Source organism: Petaurus breviceps, unplaced genomic scaffold (assembly GCF_028583685.1).
Source record: "Petaurus breviceps papuanus isolate PSGF00001 unplaced genomic scaffold, PetGlider_PUasm1.0 76, whole genome shotgun sequence".
NCBI lineage: Eukaryota > Metazoa > Chordata > Mammalia > Diprotodontia > Petauridae > Petaurus > Petaurus breviceps.
Genome location: NW_027186473.1, coordinates 29,271,008 through 29,290,754, shown reverse-complemented (window position 1 = coordinate 29,290,754; position 19,747 = coordinate 29,271,008). Strand labels below are relative to the sequence as shown.

Here is a 19,747-nt window from a genome sequence, read left to right as displayed (position 1 = left end):
TAATACTAAGATGGAATTTCTAATACAGTAAATACAAGTATATGTAACCTACATAAACCAAAGGTCCTAGAGGCGGCCAGGTGGCACAGTGACTAAGAGCATTGGCACCGGCGTCGGGAGACCCGAGATCAGTTCCTGCCTCAGATACTTGGTACCCACACAAAATAACTGGCTGTGTAACTTTGAGCAAGTTACTTAACCCCAATTGCTTTAAAAAAAAAAAGGTCCTTAGGGAAAGGGATCCTCAATAATTTTAAGAATTTAAAGGGGTCCTGAGAACAAAATGTTTGAGAATTGTTGGTCTAGAAAATGATGAACTGTACTCTTTAAACAACTATGTTTACAAGTGACTTTAATATCCATATCTTTTCATCCTGATATGCTACTGGTAGGCATATTTGCATTAAGGTAAAAGACAAAAAGAAAGGTCTCATCTACACCAAAATATTCATAGCAATAGATAAAACTCGGGCTAGACTAGAAGATGCTAAGTTGGTCTGGACTTGTAAGATTGATAAAAATTTGGGGTAGTCTGAAATTTGATGAATTTTGAACTTGTCTGACTATCCATTCAAAGGCACTTGCAGCCTGTAAGATATTCTAGGTTAATTATTCAGTAATTTGCCAGATGCCACCACGTCCCTAATTACCATAATTTTTTTCCTATCTCTTTTTAAGTTCAATTCTTTTTGTTTGTTTGTTTGTTTTTGCTTTTTGGTTTTTTTGGAGAGCAATTGGGGTTAAGCAACTTGCCCAAGGTCACAGAGCTAGTAAGTGTTAAGTGTCTGAGGTTGGATTTGAATTCAGGTCCTACTGACTCCAGGGCCAGTACTGTATTGACTGCACTACCTAGCCACCCTTAAGCTAAATTCTTTCTCCATCCTCTCCTAATCTTAATGGTATAGTCCCATCCAGATCTACCTCCCTTTGAAATATCTCAGTTCAAAATTTACTTTTTCTTTTCGCTTCCCTCCTAAATCAAATCTTCCTTCACAGTTGCTATTCTCAGACAAATTAGATCATTCTGTTCATACTAACATAACAGCATTTTAAGGCTTATAAAGTTTTTTTTTTTTCACAACCACCTATAGGGTAGGTACAGAAAGTATCATTATGTGCCTATTATAGATAGAGCAACAGATGCTCTCAGAGGGAAAATTTCTTGTAGTGGTCATACAGCTAATGAGTATCAAAAATAGGACTCAACTCCACATATTGGTTCCCTTCTCTCCATTCACATGACCACTATGCTAGTTATGGACTTCATGATCTCTCAAATGGACTACTGTCATCAGTTTCCCTGCTTCTAGTCTCTCCTCATTCCACTCCAAGCTCTTCACTGCTTTCAAATCTATATTCTTTTTATAAATATTTATTGATTTTATCTCACTTTTTTTTCTTTTAGTAAAAATGCTTTATTTGTCTAAAGAAAAACAAATAAGCCACATTTACAGCATTATTAGAGGAGTAGAAAAGGAACAGGAAATCAGTTTGTTGGCTCCTCCCAACATCAGATAATTTTCTTTTGTTGGCATATCAAAGGGGAGAGAAAATTTATCCGCGAGATTTGTGATGAAAGGTTCAAGAATAATCCTCCAAATACAGTGGAAGCTGCGGGCAGTAATTTCCAAATGTGGGTATTTGATAAGCCCAGGTCTTTTTGTTTTGATCATCTGTGGATAGTAGGAAACAGATGCCCCCAATATGGGGAGAGGATGTAGCTATCTATGTCTGCAGGAACTCAGGCTGTACTTGTGCTACTTTGTGGAATTCTTTGGTGTGTGCCCTCGGACACTGCATCTCACACCAGCTGATGGGTACCATCTGGACTCCTGATTCACTGTGGGCCACCACCACTCCCAGCTCATGTTATGCAGTTGTCAACAGGTAGTTAGACTGTGCATCACCTAGGGAAATCACTTTAGCCAACATGATGTCACCTGGGCAGAAACTCATATATTTCAACCTTGTCTTTTCCAGTAGTTCAAAAATCTTCCCTTCCTCATAGTTCCTCTAAAGGAGTTCTTGAGTGGTGTTGATCCCACATATAAGACATGCACTTTGGCAAATCGAGAATTAATGCTGGAGACCTTGAAGGTGACGATGGTTCCCATATCTGGCAGCAGCTGGAACTCGGTCTCTCTTGCCACCTACACCACTGGGAGCTTGCCATTGTCGCTCGTCTTCACCAGGCAGTCAGAGAGTGAGGAGAAGATGTAGCCATGCTGGGTGTAAGTGCTGCTGCCCAGTCTGGCCTCCTCCACATTACACAATCATTCGCCTATGACTCAGTACCTCATCAGCGGCACCATAGCCATGACCTCCCAAAAACTTTATCTCACTTTCTTATCATCTACATATATCCCTATTCCCCAGCCTTAATGTTACTGTTGTTTGGTTGTGTCAGTCATGTCCAATTCTTTGTGACCCCATTTGAGGTTTTCTTGGCAAAGATACTGAATTGGTTTGCCATTTCCTTCTCCAGCCCATTTTACAGATGAGGAAACTGAGGCAAATAGGATTCAGTGACAAACCCAGGGTTACACAGCTAGTACGTGTCTGATACCAGATTAGAACCCTGAAGATGAGTCTTCCTAACTCCAAGACCAGCACTCTTCCACTGTGCTACCTAGTTGCCCCCAAACTGATACTCTTAAAGCACAGTTTGATGACATTGTTCCTCTGCTCAAGAAGTTTCCATAGCTTCTTGATGCACCTAGGATAAATGATAAACACTTGTGTTCTACATTTCAAGCCCTTCACAATCTGCCTCCAAACTATCTTTCACTACATCAGATTGTTGCCCTTCACGCACTCTAAGTTCTAGCTGTACTGGCTTACCTGTTCTCTATAGATGTTGTCTCCCATCTCCATGCCTTTGTACATCCCATGCCTCTTAGAATGCCTTCTCAGAACTACTAAATTCCTTTCAAGGCTCAGTTCTCATGTCATTTCCTATGGGCAGACTTTCCTGATTCCTCCAGTTGCTAGTGTTAAAACACCATCACCACAACTCCTCTCCCATCTTGTAAGTCACTTCATGATTATTTTTCATATGTGTTATATTTTCTTACCTGAGAACATGCTTTTCCCTTGTAAAATATAAGCCCCTAAAGAGAGAGAGATTATTTCATTGTTGGCTGTGTACCCCTAGTAGCTAGCAGGGAACCTGGAACATGACTTTTGCTTAATAAATGTGAATGGAATTGAATTGATGCTTATGTCTCCTGGCTCCAAATCCAACTTTCTTTTCAATGACACCATCCTGCCTGTCATTTGACAACATGAAACTCCATCATGTTAATTAAGGTAAATCATTATCAGGAGAGCATATACTGATGGAAAGTCCTGAACTCCCTGAAAAGGCCAAGGCATGCCTAAGTGAAGCATCCACAGAAAAGTTAGTATTTGGGCAAACCCAAAAGTCAGCTAATTGTACCATGCTGAACCTTACCAGGGGGGAAACAGTCAGAACAAAACTTAAGCAAAATATTTTCTAACATCTGCAGTCAAGTGCACTGCTGGAAAATGTGAAAGAGAGATCCCCTCTGGTAGCAAATAAGAAATTCAGTGGCAGTATTTACAACATTTTCTATATATTCATTGAAACATATGGTGCACTGAATTATTCTCCATGATAAATCTCCCCTGAGGCAGTTCACTACCCACTCAGGCCCTGAACCTTCTGAAAGTGGCAAAACCTCCTGCCAAGTGGTGTCACTCAGAAGAACAGAGAGTAAAAGAAAATAAATTTCAGGCAACAATGGTTATTAAGAGTTTCTTGCTCTATATAAAGCATGGGAGAAAGTCAGCCTCACTTAAGTTGTAAGTTCTTTGGGGGGCTTGTCTTTTATTTTTCCCTAATCAGTAGTTCCATGGAAAAGGCAGGTAGCATGAAATAGACAGATTCAAGTTTCCAGATATCTCCCAATCTGTTCTAGCCTGTGTCAATTTAGCACAGAGCCTGGCCTCTTTCCAGGATTGTCTTGGCTGGACAATTTGGTTCTACTGAACTGTGTAAATGAACAAGATGCTCTGGTTTAGAGAGATCTACTATGTCTGACCCTGAGTGGGGGGCCTCCATTAAAGATAACTTATAATCTGGACCTAAGAGAACAGCACATGGCAATGATGTCTCTCTTTATCTGATATGAGACTATATGAGGGTGAACAGAGAATGCTCATAAAGCAGAATTTTATGTAGGAGAGAATGAGAATCCCATCTTGTACAATTATCATAGGACTTTCCTGGCAGGCAACTATGATCAGAATTCATGCCTTGAGCTTTATTCCTGGGTCTAGTATCCAAAGGAATCAAAAGCATTAAATATGTTCCAGGATCAAGAAGAGTTTTTAACATATGTCTTGGCTCTCTGTCTTCTGTGAACCCTCAGAGCACTTTGTATTCCTTGGGTACTTCCTCAATCTATTTTATACTACAATTATTGGTACTAAACCAATTACTGGGGCACTCCCTTTCTTCCTTATTTTGGGCCCCCAGAAAAGCTGTCCTAGGTTCAAGGTACTAAAAATTATATCCACTTTTTTAAAAAGCCCTCATAAACTCTTACTAATGTGTTAAATTTTGCTAGTCAACCAGAGGATATAGTTCAAAACAAAGGCATTTCATCAAATAATAGAATAAGGAAAGTAACAGTAGCTATAAAGAATTTCCCCTTATAACTAGGACACACTTCCCCATAGATATTCATGCCATCAGTGGTAAAAGCAGAAACATAAAGGTTATGCACCTGGAGGGGCTCACACACAGGGTACATGTGTGGGAATACAGACATCTAGGAAACATGTGGCCATATACATGAAAGAATAACTTTTGTCTCAGAGGCTATAAGACTGCCGAAGACTCCTAATGACATCACCCCACTGTTTCTATGGGGACTTTTTGTTTGTTTTGTTTTTTGAGGAGGGTTTTTTCCTTTGTTTGCTTGCATTTTGTTGTTGTTGTTGTAGAATGTAATCTCTACTAACCACTTCTCCTTGCTAGGCTTCAAATACTCAGGATATAAGCTTGCTATCTAGGTGCCTATCTTACAGGGTGCAATGGTTACAAAATCCATTTGTGATAATGGAAGACCAATAGCCTTTTGTTCATAGCCAAGGGAATGAGTCAGCACACTCAGATATTGTCAAAACCAGGAAAAATACCTTAGGCAAGCATTGAGGAGTTCTTTTTATTTGTTTTGTTTTGTTTTGTTTTTGCCTTTTGGAGGGCAATTGGGCTTAAGTAACTTGCCCAAGGTTACATGGCTAGTTTTAACTGAACTAGGGTCCTCCGACCCTGACCCGGGGGCAGCTGGAGCTCTTACTCACTGCAGCCACCTAGCCAGCCCCAAGGAGTTGTTTTTTTTATAAATAAGAACAATGGAGAGCCACTGAAGATTTTTCAATAAAGTTGAACTTAAATGAAATTAATTGAATTAAACTGAACTGAATTGTAGGACTGACTTTGAGTGCTACCCAGAAAGGAAATTACATAGCAAAAAGAGCATTGGGTTTGAAGTCAAAATACCTTGATTTGAATGCCTCGTTGCCTGAGACCAGGGGTGGAGCCTAAAGGCCACATATGACCTTCTAGATCATTGGGGGGGTGGCCTTTTGACTGAGTCCAAGTTTTACAAAACAAATCCTTTTATTAAGGGAATTGGTTCTGTGAAGTTTGGAGTCAGTGAAAGGACCATGACCTAGAGGGCCACATGTGGTATCAAGGCTCCAGGTTTCCCACCTTAGACAAATCATTTCAGTTTGCTTTTGTGTATGCATATTAGTTGATCTAAAGTTTTCCTCTCCTCTGAATTTTAGGAGAAAAAAAGTTATATTACCAATTGCAGAGGAATATGGTGGTACCCCTGCACCAATTTCTCTGTTGACTTCCAATCTCACATCTTTGCCTTTCAGACCTCTCAAACTAGATGTTCAGTAGACATCTTCAATTTAATATGTCCAAAAAGAACTCATTATCTTTCCCCCTAAACCTTCCTCTCCTCCTACCTTCCCTCTTTCTGTAGAGGGCAACACCATCCTCTCAGTCCCTCAGTCTCACAATCTCTGGTCATCCAGGATTCCTCACTCTCTCTCATTCCCTATATCCAAGCTATTGCCAAGGCCTGTTGATTTCACCTTTGCAACATCTCTCAAATGTACCCCCTTATATATCTTCTGACACTGCCACCACTCTAGTGCAGGCCTTCATCACCTCATACCTAGATGATCAATGGTCTGCTACTACATCTTCCTGCTTCACTTCTCTCCCCATTCCAATCCATCCCCATTCAACCACTTGAGAAAAATGATTATTTCTCTATTGTATTTAATAGCTAATTATTGAATTAATACCAGGATTTTCCCCCTTTTCTACTTCCACATCCAGAAATCAACCTGTGTGGGAAAACTTGCTCAAAGATTTACCCAGCCAGGAAAGCTAAGAGCTAATCAAAGGCAGTAAAGAAATTCTAAGTTTAGTTGAATGGGTGGGTTTCTCTTCATTATGTTTACTCAGACAAGTCTGGGGAAATGTGGATTCTCCATTTCCTCAGACAGGTGACAGGAAAATTGATTAAGTCTCTGACCAACATTTGAGTGCTCAATGTCACATACCCCAAAACCCTCATTGAAATAAGCCCATGTCTCATTATAACTTTCATCCTCTCATTACTTATTAATCAATAAGAGTTGATTTCTACCCTCAAGTGTACCCCCTTTTCCAAACTGTAGGCCCACTGCCATGAGTTGTCTTTGGTCCAGGAGAGAGGGCCAGATGACCATTCCTTTCATTGGTAAATGTCTCTCAAACTTTTTAAATGCACACATTAAAGTTATTTTCCTAAAATACAGGTCTGATCGTGTCACCTCCCTACTCAATAAATCCAGGGGCTCCCTGTTGCCTCAGGGGCAAATACAGAATGCTCTATTTGGTATTCAAAACTCTATATGACCTACTTCCCTTCTACCTTTCCAATCTTCTTATACTTTATTCCCTGACACTTACTCTTCAGTCCAGTGACACTGGCCTCCTGGCTATCCCACAAGCAAGCCACACTTTCAGCTTTTGGAATTCTCTCGGGCTCTCCCTCACACTTGGAACATTCTACCTCATCAGTTTCAATGGCTGACCTCCTTGGCTTCCTCAAAATCCCTTCTCTAGGTAGCCTTCTCCAATCCCTCTTAATTCTAGTTCCTTCCCTCTATTAATTCTCTTTTTTTTCCTATATAATGCTTGCTTTGTGAATATTTGTTTGCTTGCTATCTCCCCCTCCTATTAGATTGTAAACTCTTTGAGGGCAGGGACTGTCTTTTGCCTATTTTTGTATTCCTAGTGCTTAGCACAATGTCTGGCACCCAGTAGGTGTTTAATAAATATTTATTGACTAGTTGATTGATTGGTTTCAAGGAAAAATCAGATTTTTTTGAGACAAGTGGGAATGGAAATACATTAAAATGCTTAGTACGACAGTGGCATGGAGTCTATTATAACTACTATGTAAAAATAATTATATCAATTCAACAAATACTTATTTGGCACAGAGCCTGCTTCATTTTTATCTTTGTATCACCAGACCTTAGCATAATTCCTGGTACCTAATAACCATTTAATACATGCCTGTTGAATTTAATTGAAGATCAATAAGTACAAACACTGGATAGATTCTCAGATTCACAAAATCACAGGATATCATAATTGGAAGCCACCTCAGAGGTCACCTAATCTAAGCCATATATGACCAAATAACCCCTTACACTCTTGAAAATACTATATAAACTTATTTTGAAGGAATAAATTATTTTTATGAATGGTAACAACTTTTGACATTCAATTCTATTAAACAAACATTTATTTGGCACCTACTATGTACAAGGCAGATTATTGTAAACAGAAATATCTATACTTTTCCATTCCCTTCCTTTTCCAGGAAAGATTTCTAAGCATACTCATTTCCTATAGAGATTAAATTTAATTTCCCTTATTTGTGTTGGCCCACTAAAATATGGATAGCAGAGAAGTTTAATATGGAAAGAAGAAGGTTTTTTTTGGAATTGCCAAGGATTTATGCCAGTGTATAAATACTCAAATCAGAGTAAAGTCTAGCTATAATACTTATCATGAATTTTGGACAGGCTTTGCTGCAAACTCAACTGAAGTCCAGTTACTATACATAGATAAGAATACATACTTTGCTTATATTGAATCATTTTCTTCATCTCAACACCAGTAGTTAGGAGGGCTGTAGCCTCCCCTAGTAGAGTCCTTATTTCCCCAAAATAGAGCAGTCTATCATTCATCCACTATACCCTTGGCACAGGAGTACTTTCACTGAAAGAAAAAAAAGAGTCCCACTCTTTCTGACAATTATTTGCTAGACTTCACAATGACAGTATGCTTCTCAACTGAAAGACTCACTATTGGGGCATGTGCATTATTGGCAAGCCAGCTGAGCTGCCATCACTTGATTATACTGTCCCTTTATCCTCTTTTGTCTGGTGACCCAGAGCATGCCCAAGGCTCACTGCAGGCAGGCAAATTCTGATCAATGAAGCAGTGTGGCATACAGCATGTGCTCATCAATCCAAAAGCAGACAATAACCCCTGGGGAATGAAAAAAGGTGGAAGAAATTCCAGCTTTATTTAGCCTAGGTGTCTCTTCAAGTTTTACAAATGGAGAAATTATTCTTTAAGCAAAGGTTTATCATAGTCAACACACTTGCATCTTTGTATACTGCATTGGTTTTAATGTATATTATGAAAAAAAGACCTGTAATAGACAAAACCTTAAGAATGTTGCTGTGGTAAATGGGATTAGCACTGCAGTATTCTGGAAGGTTTCTGGCAGTCTGGTTAGTTTGGTTGATCAGTGCATTCCTGAAGCTATGATAGCAGTATTCAAATGCAGGGAGTATCTAAAGAGAATAGAAAAAAGAAAGGTTTTATCTTGATTCATAGTACACAATGGAGAAAAAAAAAATAGAGTTGGAGCAGGAAAAAAACTTTAAAATGACAAATAATGCCTATGTACAACGAAAATAGCTTACTATTTACTCATCTGTATGTCGAGAATTCTAATTAAGAGTTGAGAAACCTGAAATCAAATCCCACCTCTGATTCTAACTGTTATCATGAGCTTAACCTCTCTGAATATCTATAAAATGCAGATAACAATATGCATTGTACCTTCTTTCCAGAGTTATTTTGATGATCAAATATATGTAAAATGATTAACAAAACTTCAGTTGATCAATAAGCATTTATTAATCTCTTACTGTATACCAAGTAACATTATTTGCTATGCTAAAAATGAAGGTACAAAGAAAAAAAATGAAACAATCCTAGTCCTTAAAGAGGTTACATTTTAATGTATCTCATTGGTATCTGCCTCTAGTGCCCCTCCACTGGAGATGGAGAGATCCCACAGAACCCCAATTTAAGGAGGGTACCCAGGGTCAGTCATCTCATTTCCCATTGGAATGCATTCCTTTGGACTTCTCCATCATGCTCCTGCATTGAGCACATCCCTCCTGCACTTTTCAACTTCCTTCTGTGTATTATTTTCCCCTATTAGACTATAAATTCCTTGAGAGCAAGGAATTTTTATTTTTCACATTTCTATCCTCAACAATTAGCATATTACCTTCACCTTTGAAGCTTTATATCACACTTTGCAAATTGGCAAGAAAGACACAAAAAGGGGGAAATTGGGGTATAGGAAGACAGGGACACTAAGTCATCATTGTTAGAGCTATGAACTAGTTCATCCATTCTATATATCTAAATATTCTGACCTAAGCATTTCTATTATTATTATTATTATTAATGGCCTTTGCTCCAAAGGAGATTAAAATACAAAATACCATATGTTCAAAAATATTCATAGCATTACTCATGGTAAAAAAGAACTAGAAACAAAGTGGGTATCTATTAACTGGAGAGTGGAAGAAAAACATAAGGCACAGGACTATAACAGAATAGTATTATGACCAAAAAAAAAGACAGAAATGAAGAATTCAGAGGAAAATGGAAAACTTTGTATGCCCCAATTCAGAGTGGCTATACAAACATCATACATGATAATTACAAAAATATGAATTAAAAGATTACTGAAAGGGAGTTGACCTCTAAGAGGAAAAAAATGATAGTCATCGAGAATAAATAATAAAAGAGATTTCCCTCTTCACTAAAAAGAGGTATAGGATTAGGACAGAATATTATAAATGGAATAAAGTTTTTTTTTTCTTTGTTCTGAAAGAGTATTCAATCTAGAATGTAGGGGAGCAGAAATTACTACAATTTACTATTATTTACAATTTACAATTACTACTGAAATGACAAAAAGACATCAATAAACCTGTTATGAATATAGTTAATCCAATAAAGATGGAGGGAGAGAGGAAGGAGGAGGAGAAGAAAGAGGTAGAAGGGAAAAAAGAGGAGGAGAAGGAGGAGGAGGAAGAGGAAGAAGAAGAGAAAGGGAGAAGGGAATCTCCCTTCATGGTGGATCTCTATGCCCCAGTGCCTGTATATCTTATTTTACAGTTACATGTAAAATGGTATTAAAAATTATACATATATATATACATATTAAACATTTGATTTTAAACCTTTAAATTCCAGATCCTTTCCCTACCTCCCTCATCATCCACCCTTACTGGGAAGATAAGCAATTCAATATAGGTTGCACATGTGTGGCTATGCAAAACATTTCTATCGTGGATGTATTGTGAAAGACTGACTATATTTCCCTCCATCCCATCCCACCCCCCACAGAAAAAACAACTCTGTTTTTTTCAGCAAGAATGCTTGAAAGTCCTCTATTCCACTGAATGACCATATTTTCCCCTGAAACATAATATTCAGTTTTTCTGGGTAGGTGATTCTTGGTTTTAATCCCAGGTCCTTTGATCTCCAGAATATCATATACCAGGCCCTTTGATCCCTCTGTGTAGAATCTGTCATATCCTGTGTTATCCAGATTGTGTTTCCACAATATTCAAATTGTTTCTTCCTGGCTGCTTGCAATATTTTCTCCTTGATCTGGGAATTCTGGAACCTGGCTATAATATTCCTAGGAGTTTTCTTTTTGGCGTCTTTTTCAGGAGGTGATTGGTGGATTCTTTCAATTTCTATTTTGCCCCTCTGGTTCTAAAACACCAGGGAAATTTTCCTTGAGAATTTCTTGGAGGATGATTTCTAGGTACTTTTTTTTATCATGGCTTTCAGGTAGTTCAATAAATTTTAAATTATCTCTCCTGGATCTATTTTCCAGGTCAGTGGTTTTTCCCAAGAGATAGTTCACATTGCCTTCTATTTTTTTCATTTGTTTGGATCTGTTTAATAGTATCGTTATTTCTCATAAAGTCACTAACTTCCATGTGTTCCAATCTAATTCTGAAGGATTTTTTCTCTTCAGTGAGCTTTTGAGATTCTTTTTCCATCTGGCAAAATTGGGTTTTTAAGGCATTCTTCTCCTGATTGCCTTTTTAAGCCTCTTTTGCCATTTGAGTTAGTCTATTTTTAAGGTATTATTTTCTTTAGTCAGGTTGTTGACTCTCATTTTATAATTTTCTTGCATCATTCTCATTTTTCCTCCCAATTTTTCCTCCACTTCTCTTATTTGGTTTTCAAAATCCTTCTTAAGCTCCTCTGTGACCTATAAGCAGCTTATTCTTTTCTTGGAAGCTTCTGGTGCAGGAGTTCTGACTTCATTGTCTTCCTTCCATTCCACCCTTTGATCCTTTTTGTACCCAAAAAAGGAGTCCAAAGTCAGATTACTGGGCTTGCCTTGCTTCCCTCATTTGCTCATGTTGCCACTCAATTACTTGACTTCTGAGCTTTTTGCCACAGTACAACTCTGCTACCAGAGGGGGGAGCTTTGTCCCAATTGCTAGGGTTTTCTCAGCTGCTGGAGCTATTAGTTGGGTGCCTTCTTTGAAGCCTCCACATGCTCTGGTAAACTGGTCATGCACACCCCACGACCTCCACCTAAGACAGCAATCCACATCCAAGCAGATTAAAGCAAGAGTGATTACCCCTCAGACTGGTTGCTTGGTCCCCCTACAATATGCAGGCCAGGAGCTCTGAAGCAGTCGCCATGCCTCAGCCACTTCTAGCCCTGGGGGCAAAGGCTAACTGCACTCCTGATTTCCCAGGTCCCAAAGTCCACACTGCACTGACCTCTCACTTTGTCTTTAGCATCTATGGGTTGATCATTCTGGAAACCACAACAGCTGCTGGTGATCTGAACTCCCTCCAGCCAGCAGCTAGTTGTGGCAACCCTGAGGCTAAAACCTCAGGCTCACTTGGGGCTGGGCTGGGCTCCAAGCTGTGCTTGGCTCCCAGAGAGCTGTGCTGGCCACTTGCTACTGACCTGCCAGGCTGTCTTCAGTGGGAGGTCAGCATAAACTAGGTACTTAGCTAAGAGTCTCTAAACAGCAGGGAGAAGTGGTCTAGCTTCCCAACCATGAAGGCTAGGCTCGAACAATACAAAAATGTTTTTTCCTAATTCTCAAAATTCAATAAAGTTTTCTCACAAGATAGAAATTGTCCTAAACCTGTAATTGAATAGAGAGGGAACAGAGCTAGTTTCAGAATTGAGTCACAGGATGGAGTCAGGGTGGTTCACTCACATGAAAGGGGAATAAAGGCTCTGTTTAGCAAAAGTATTTCTTATTTTTAATCCTTCCTTTCTCTAGCCTCAAATACTTTGAAATAAAACACATTTAAAACAAGGCACTGTAGTGAAAATGAACACATTTTAACATTGTGCTTTAAGCCTGTTCCCCACTCTAGAGCAGCATTTCTGATTGCCTTTGGAGGAGGATGGCAGTGGCTGGGAGGGGTAGGGAAAGGAGAGGATGGAAGAAGAGGGAGGAACATTAACAATGATTGAGCCTCTCCTACTTGGCTCAAAGGCACAATCATCAGTGAAAGACTCAGTTCCCTTGTCTCATTTTAGTGGGGAAAATATGTTCTCATACCTTTTTTGTGTGCAAAAGTACAAATAAAATGCCATCTAACTCACATTGCTCTAAGAGAGATAAGCAAGCGATCTCACGTTGGTCCTGGTTCAGAAAGATTGTTTCTATCCATCTCTCTGCTGAAGAAATACACTTAAGAGCACATTTACCTTAGAAGAGTCCAGCAATAATGCTCACCTAATAGAAACAATTTCTTAGTGTCCTCAACAGTCTCTGATAACAGAGTGCCCAAGTGGAAGGGGAGCCAGGGCCTAGGGAGAGTCTTTGGATGATGGTGATTGATCTGGCCTCATAATGAAGTGAAAGCTTTTTGAGAGCCAAAGCAATTTTTGCCCACATCCTTTATCAGGCGAAACCATAATGAATTGAGTTAGTCACCAGCATTTATTGAAAATTTCATCTGGGAATGTTGACCAGATGTCATTAGACCAGAATGAACTGCACTCTGAGAGCCTGGCTGTAATATACAGTACCTCTCTCCATCACTTCTCTGGAGTGTGTGTGGGTTGGCCTCAAAGCATTACTGTGAAATGAGAAAGCTTTAAGATGCCACTGCACTGGTTAAAGTACTTTATGCACATCTCAGTTTGTTTCCTCCACTCCAAGAAATTTAATTACTTGGATCCTAAAAGAGAAGTCTCCATGTGTAAATGTTAGCCTAATAAATAGAGTGATTTTTTTTTTATCTTAAACTAGCCAACAGTGGAAGTTTAAAAAGGGAAGTTAAAAAGCCTAGAGTATTACCTACAGCTAAGAAATTGTTTCCATAATGATCTTGGATTACCCTAGGTGAGAATTTGAAAAATATGATAATAATTTAGCATTCCAAAGGTAGCCAAAGACTAAAACATTCACGACATAAAATAGCATTTTTATTTAAACGAAGTTATATTTAATGGACTCTTCAGTCTTGTATATTGAAATCATAGGAGATACTCTGCTTTCACATTTTTTCATGTCATCAGACATAATCACTTTCCTTGACTTGATGAATCTTATAGAATTACTGTCAAGCTATATTTGGCTGAGAGATCTGTTTATATGAAGCTGATTTGTAGTTTCACAGCTAAGTAAAAAAGATAAATCCATCTGCTGTCTTTCATCTCACCTTTTTATGAAAGTCTGTAGGATGAAGCTTGTAACATTTTTTAAAAAATCTTTCTTTGGCTGTTCCATTTTCATACATCAAACCAGAGGTTTTTTTTTTTTTTCAGCACTGCAGATTGAAGCTTCTCTTCACTCCGCTTATAACACACCATTCATTCTCATTTCTCAAACCAGTACGTGTTAGTTGACTCCATTATCTTCACAATGCTAGTCAGGCTCCCAGCTTCAGACAAGGATCATGGGGTGAGGAATTGCGGAATGTCATAAGTCAGCTCATATCATATGGAATTATTTAACCTCATCCCTGCAAGCCAGAAAAGAGTGATGGGGATATTCATTTTGGGCACACTTCATAAACTAGGCTGTTTTTTTTAATGCTGAAGTGTAAGAATTCTGAGTTATTACTACTCATCATGGTAGCCTATGGATGCTTCGAGTTAAAGATTAGGAGTAATGCACCTGTCGGAATTCAGGATGCCAAGCGTTCTGAGCATTCTAGTCGACTGTGATCTAAAACTAACTGTGTGGGTGAAAGCAAATCCCTAATGTCTTCTGAAAAGCTTTGCTCTTTAAATGCTCTAATCACTAACTCGTGCCTTTGAAGATGCAATTAAGAGCATTGAAACTAAAAAAGGACAGTGCCAGTCCAGGACTGTGGCCAAGAAGAGAACCATATAGAGATGTATGTCATATTATTTAGGGAGGGGAAGCAGAACTACTTTTTTGATTTGGTTTTCTTCTTGTGGGTGGTGCAGCCTCTATCGCAGCAGACCAACACAAGCAGCTAAAACCTGTTGTGAAAGCAACCAGCTGGCAATAAAATAATTTGCTCCTTTTTATTTTTTCAATTTAGCTGGTCCAAGTAATTTTTTCTGAGCTTATTGAATTAGAGCAGGAGGAGGAAGGAGGTAATATTTACAGTCTCTTAAATTAATAACTGAGAACAGGAAGGCCCAAGCATTCTTCAAACTATCCAAACCAAAACTCAAAAAAATGTTATTGATGCCTTTTATCTTTAAATGTTAACTACTTCTGGATATTTCTGCTTAGTTATTTCAACATAACTGTGGTAGAGTATGGAGCCTGGAGTCAGGAAGACCTGAATTCAAATATGGTCTCAGACACTTGCTAGCCATATGACTCTAAATAAGTCATTTAACCATTGTCTGCCTCAGTTTCCTCAACTGTATGAAGGGTTCAAAGGGTTGTTGTGATGATATAACAGTGCCTGGAACATAGTAGGAGCTCCACAAATGCTTATTTGACCACTTATATTGACCACTCCCACCACTGTACCAAATGGGCATTTAATTCTCCCTTGAAATAAACTAACAAACAAGATATCTATTAAGGGAAGGCGACCAAAAGAGTAACTGCATCCGAGAATGTATGCAGCAGTATGCCCCAAGTCTTCCACTTCTCTACTGAATGGATGGAGTGAAATTTCATGATCTGCTCTCCAAGTGCTGGTCATTACAGTTGCTCAAAGTTTGGTTTCCTTTTCATGTACTCTTTGTAATTATAGTCATTGTGTGTATCGCTTTCCTAATTTTGCTTCACTATTCACAAATTCATAGAGGCCTTTGTATTATTTTTCTGAATTTCCCATGTTTTCTTAATGCTCAACAACATTTCATTAAATTCATAAATCATGGTGTGGTAAGTCATTCCCCAATCAATGGGCATCAAATCTTTTTTTATTAAGTGTCAAAAGTGCTAATTTCCCAAAACACATCCATTCTCACCTAGTGCTCTCACCCAAGATTTGCAAAGTTTCTCAACAACAATCCTTAGGTGGCAGGAGGGAGTTATAACAGAATGCAAGTTTAGAAAAGTAGAACCTTGCCACCAGGATGTGACTTACTAGAACATACCAAATCACACTCATCTACTCTCTCATGTTTTCTCCTATTTTGTGTGAACAATTCAAGAAATTCTCTAAGAGCTTTTGTCCAGGGTTGGGGAGTGTGTGTGTGTGTGTATGTGGCGGAGGGAGGGGGGGAATTGAACACACACACACACACACACACACACACACACACACACACACACACACACACACACACACACACACACACACACCCTGAGTGGTCTCTACCTAAATTATGAGCCTATAGTCCCAGGAGAATAAATTCTTGAGCTGAACACTGCATAAAAGCTTCTTATGCTGTATGATAAAGAAAATGAACTCCCTACAGAGAGAGAGAAAGAGAGAGAGAGAGAGAGAGAGAGAGAGAGAGATGAGAGCGCCAGGATCTACTCAGACAAGCAAACCTGCATTTTCACAGACATACAAAGAAATTATTTTTTTCTTAACAATACCTCTTTATTTTTTAAAAGTATTGCTCTGAATCACTATAGAATCTCCCTACAATTTGTCACGCAACAAACATTTAAGTGAAAAGCACTGGAATAATCATTCTAATAGCAACGATAAAGAGCTTTAAGATTTGCAAAATGGTTTACATAAAATATTTCATTATATCCTCATAATAGTCCTGGGTTTCCCAGGTTTTCACAGCTCTAATCCATACTTCAAGCACTCAAGGTAAGCCGGGAATCGTTCTATCCACACCAATGAGGAAACTTCTCCAAATGCCCAGGCTCAAAACTCAGTTTACACCTGTAAGGCAGGTGCTATTATTATCTCCACTTCATACATGATGTACCTAAGGTTGTTAGAGGTTATACAGCATGCCCAGGTTCACAAAGCTAGTATGTATCTGGGCAAGAATTGAACTCTGTTCTTTCTGAATCCACATCCAATACTCTATCCACATGTCAACTAGCTACCAAGTATGTCAATTAATTTCTGCTTTTGAATGTGTATTTTCAACAGCAGTGAGAGCACTCTGTGTATCCCATTAGTTCATCATTATTCTTTCCCTTTTTCTGCTTGTAATGTTTCACTGGACTCTTTACACTCTGTAATTTCTGACACCTACAAACAGTGCCAAGTAGTCCTTACTTTAAAGACCAAATTTCTATTTATCTAACAAATAAAGGTAGTGAGAGCATCAACCATTTCTCCTAACCTCCAAATGGTGGAATTACTCTCATCAATGAGGGATGATTTGCTCTCTCTGTTCATTTGGTCCCTAGTGGCTCTGCCAAACTGACCTTAGTAACTATGTGCTTTGAAAGAGAGCTCTCTCTCCCCAGTTAGAAACTCTTGGGATACTCATCATATTACCAACAGACTATAGTGGATGAGTCTCCCACTCAGTAAAAACAGATGTGACTGAGACGCAGAGGCAGGCCTGGAAGGCACAGCAGGCAGAGGCAGGCCCAGAAGGGGCCTGATCAACTTGGAGGGCAATCACAAGGGCCACTACCAGGCCTATCACCAAAAGGCTGGGACTGGAAAGAGCAAGGTAAGAAGCAAATACAGGGGCCCCTATACTGGACAGCAAACACTCCTGGGGCTACCACTTCATAGCCCAGAAATTAAAAAAAAAAAAAAGCCCCTATAAGGACCTCCAAAGACCAGGATGACAGAGTGAATCTCATCTGCTCCAACTCCCCACCCTGACCCGGAAAACATAGTAACTATTGCCTCAGGGCAAAACCCTCTAAAGTAAAAGCTTGGGATCTCTAGAGGAAGGGTATGGCTAGGGCCCTGCCTGAAAATGGGTAGAAAGCAGACTACAAAGACCACGACTCTGGAGTTCTACTATCCTCAGAGGGAGGAACAAAACTCAGAGGGAGACAATGTGGATGCCACACCTACAGCTGAAACATCAATAGGGAATGGGTCCAAAGAACAGAAAGCTCTCCTAGATGAGATCAAAAGGAACTTTGAAAACCAAATGAGAGAGATAGGAGACAAAATGAATAACTCTCTCAAAACCAAAATAGCAGAATTAGAAAAACATCATAATGAAGAAAACATCTCTCTAAAAAGAAAAGTGTATGATATGGAAAAGGAGCTCCAAAAATTAACCAAGGAAAATGATTTGCTAAAAACTAGAATCAACCAAACTGAAACAAATAACTCTATGAGGAACCAAGAATTAGTCAAACAAAACAAGAATGAAAAATTAGAAAAAGAGGTAAAATACCTCAAAGAAAAAATAACTGACCTGGAAAACAGATCCAGGAGAGATAATCTGAGGATCATAGGCCTACCAGAAAATCATGATAAAAAAAATGAGCCTGGACAACATTCTCCAAGAGCTTGTTAAGAAAAACTGCCCTGAGATACTAGAACCTGAGGGTAAAATAGAAATCAAGAGAATCCATCGGACACCTGCTGAAAGAGATCCCAAACTGAAAAGTCCTGGAAATGTGGCCAAATTCCAGAACTACCAGATAAAAGAGAAAATACTTCAAGCAGCCAGAAAGAAACAATTCAAATATCAAGGGTCCACAGTGAGGATTGCACAGGATTTGGCAGCCTCTACACTGAAAGATCGGAGGCAGTGGAATACAATTTTCCTGAAGGCAAAAGAACTCGGATTACAACCAAGGATCACATACCCAGCAAGACTGAGCATATACTTCCAGGCAAAGAGATGGTCATTCAACAATATATCAGAGTTCCAGACCTTCCTGATAAAAAAAACCAGAACTCAATGGAAAATTCAACCTCCAATTACAAGATGCAACAGTGACGTAGAAAGGTAAACAAGGAAAACACACACACACACCCTGTTATTTGATAAGAGCAAACTGGTTATAGACAAGTAGAGGGTATGAGTATAAAATACACAAAATGATGATTTAAAAAAATCTTATAAAGGGCTACAAAGGGACTGAAATGGAAGAAAGGGAATGAATGAAGTGGAAAAGGGTAAATTATGCCACACAAAGAATCATAAAAACTGCATAGCACAGGAAAAGAAGGGAGGGAGATGGGAATCTCATGTGAGCTTTTCCCTCATTGGTTCTGGTGCAAGGACGGAATAACAACCAGTTAAACATAGGACTCTATGGAGAAGAAAGGCAAAAAGTATCATTCTAGACGGAAAGAGGGGAGGGAGAGGAGATTTGCATGAGATGTGTTCCTATCACTCTTGGTGCGAAGAAGAAATAACATACTTCATTAAGTATAAAAACATCCTACAGGCAGTAGGAGGAGGAAAGGGCTATGAAAGGGGGGGAGGTAGTTAGTAGGGAGGGAAGAAGTAAGGAAAAAGGGGAGGAAAAGGGAGGGGGGCTGATAAGGGAATACTGAGGGAGGCAGTTGTCAAAAGGAAAACTATTAAGGGGGGAAAGGAGAAGGGGGGAAAATATGAATATTAACAGGATCGGGAATAGGATAGAGGAAAAGAAACAGATAACAATCATAACTGTAAATATGAATGGAATAAACTCTCCCATAAAACGGAGATAGATAGCAGAATAGATTAGAAATCATAATCTTACAATATGCTGTTTACAAGAAACACATCTGAAACGGAGGGATACACACAGGGTAAAGGTAAAAGGCTGGTGTAAAATACATCATGCCTCAGCTAAAATAAAAAAAGCAGGGGTAGCAATCTTTATCTCAGATAAAGCAAAAGCAAAAATTGACCTAATTAAAAGAGATAAGGAAGGAAACTATATCCTGTTAAAAGACACCATCGAGAATGAAGCAATATCATTACTCAACATATATGCACCAAACCACATCTCACCAGTCAGATTGGCTAAGATGACAAAACAGGAAAAT

At 39.0% G+C, this 19,747-nt stretch overlaps 1 long non-coding RNA gene and 1 pseudogene across 1 annotated transcript in view; both read right to left on the bottom strand.

Moving 5' to 3' along the window:
* Positions 1-1,374: 1,374 nt before the first annotated feature.
* Positions 1,375-2,321, bottom strand: LOC138174771 (exosome complex component CSL4 pseudogene; annotated as a pseudogene).
* A 6,424-nt stretch (positions 2,322-8,745) lies between these two features.
* Positions 8,746-19,747, bottom strand: part of LOC138174770 (uncharacterized) — a 96,458-nt gene continuing 85,456 nt past the window's right edge. The window contains exon 3 of the long non-coding RNA XR_011171816.1: positions 8,746-8,913. This is a non-coding gene — a long non-coding RNA (uncharacterized lncRNA). The remainder of the gene's footprint in view (positions 8,914-19,747) is intronic.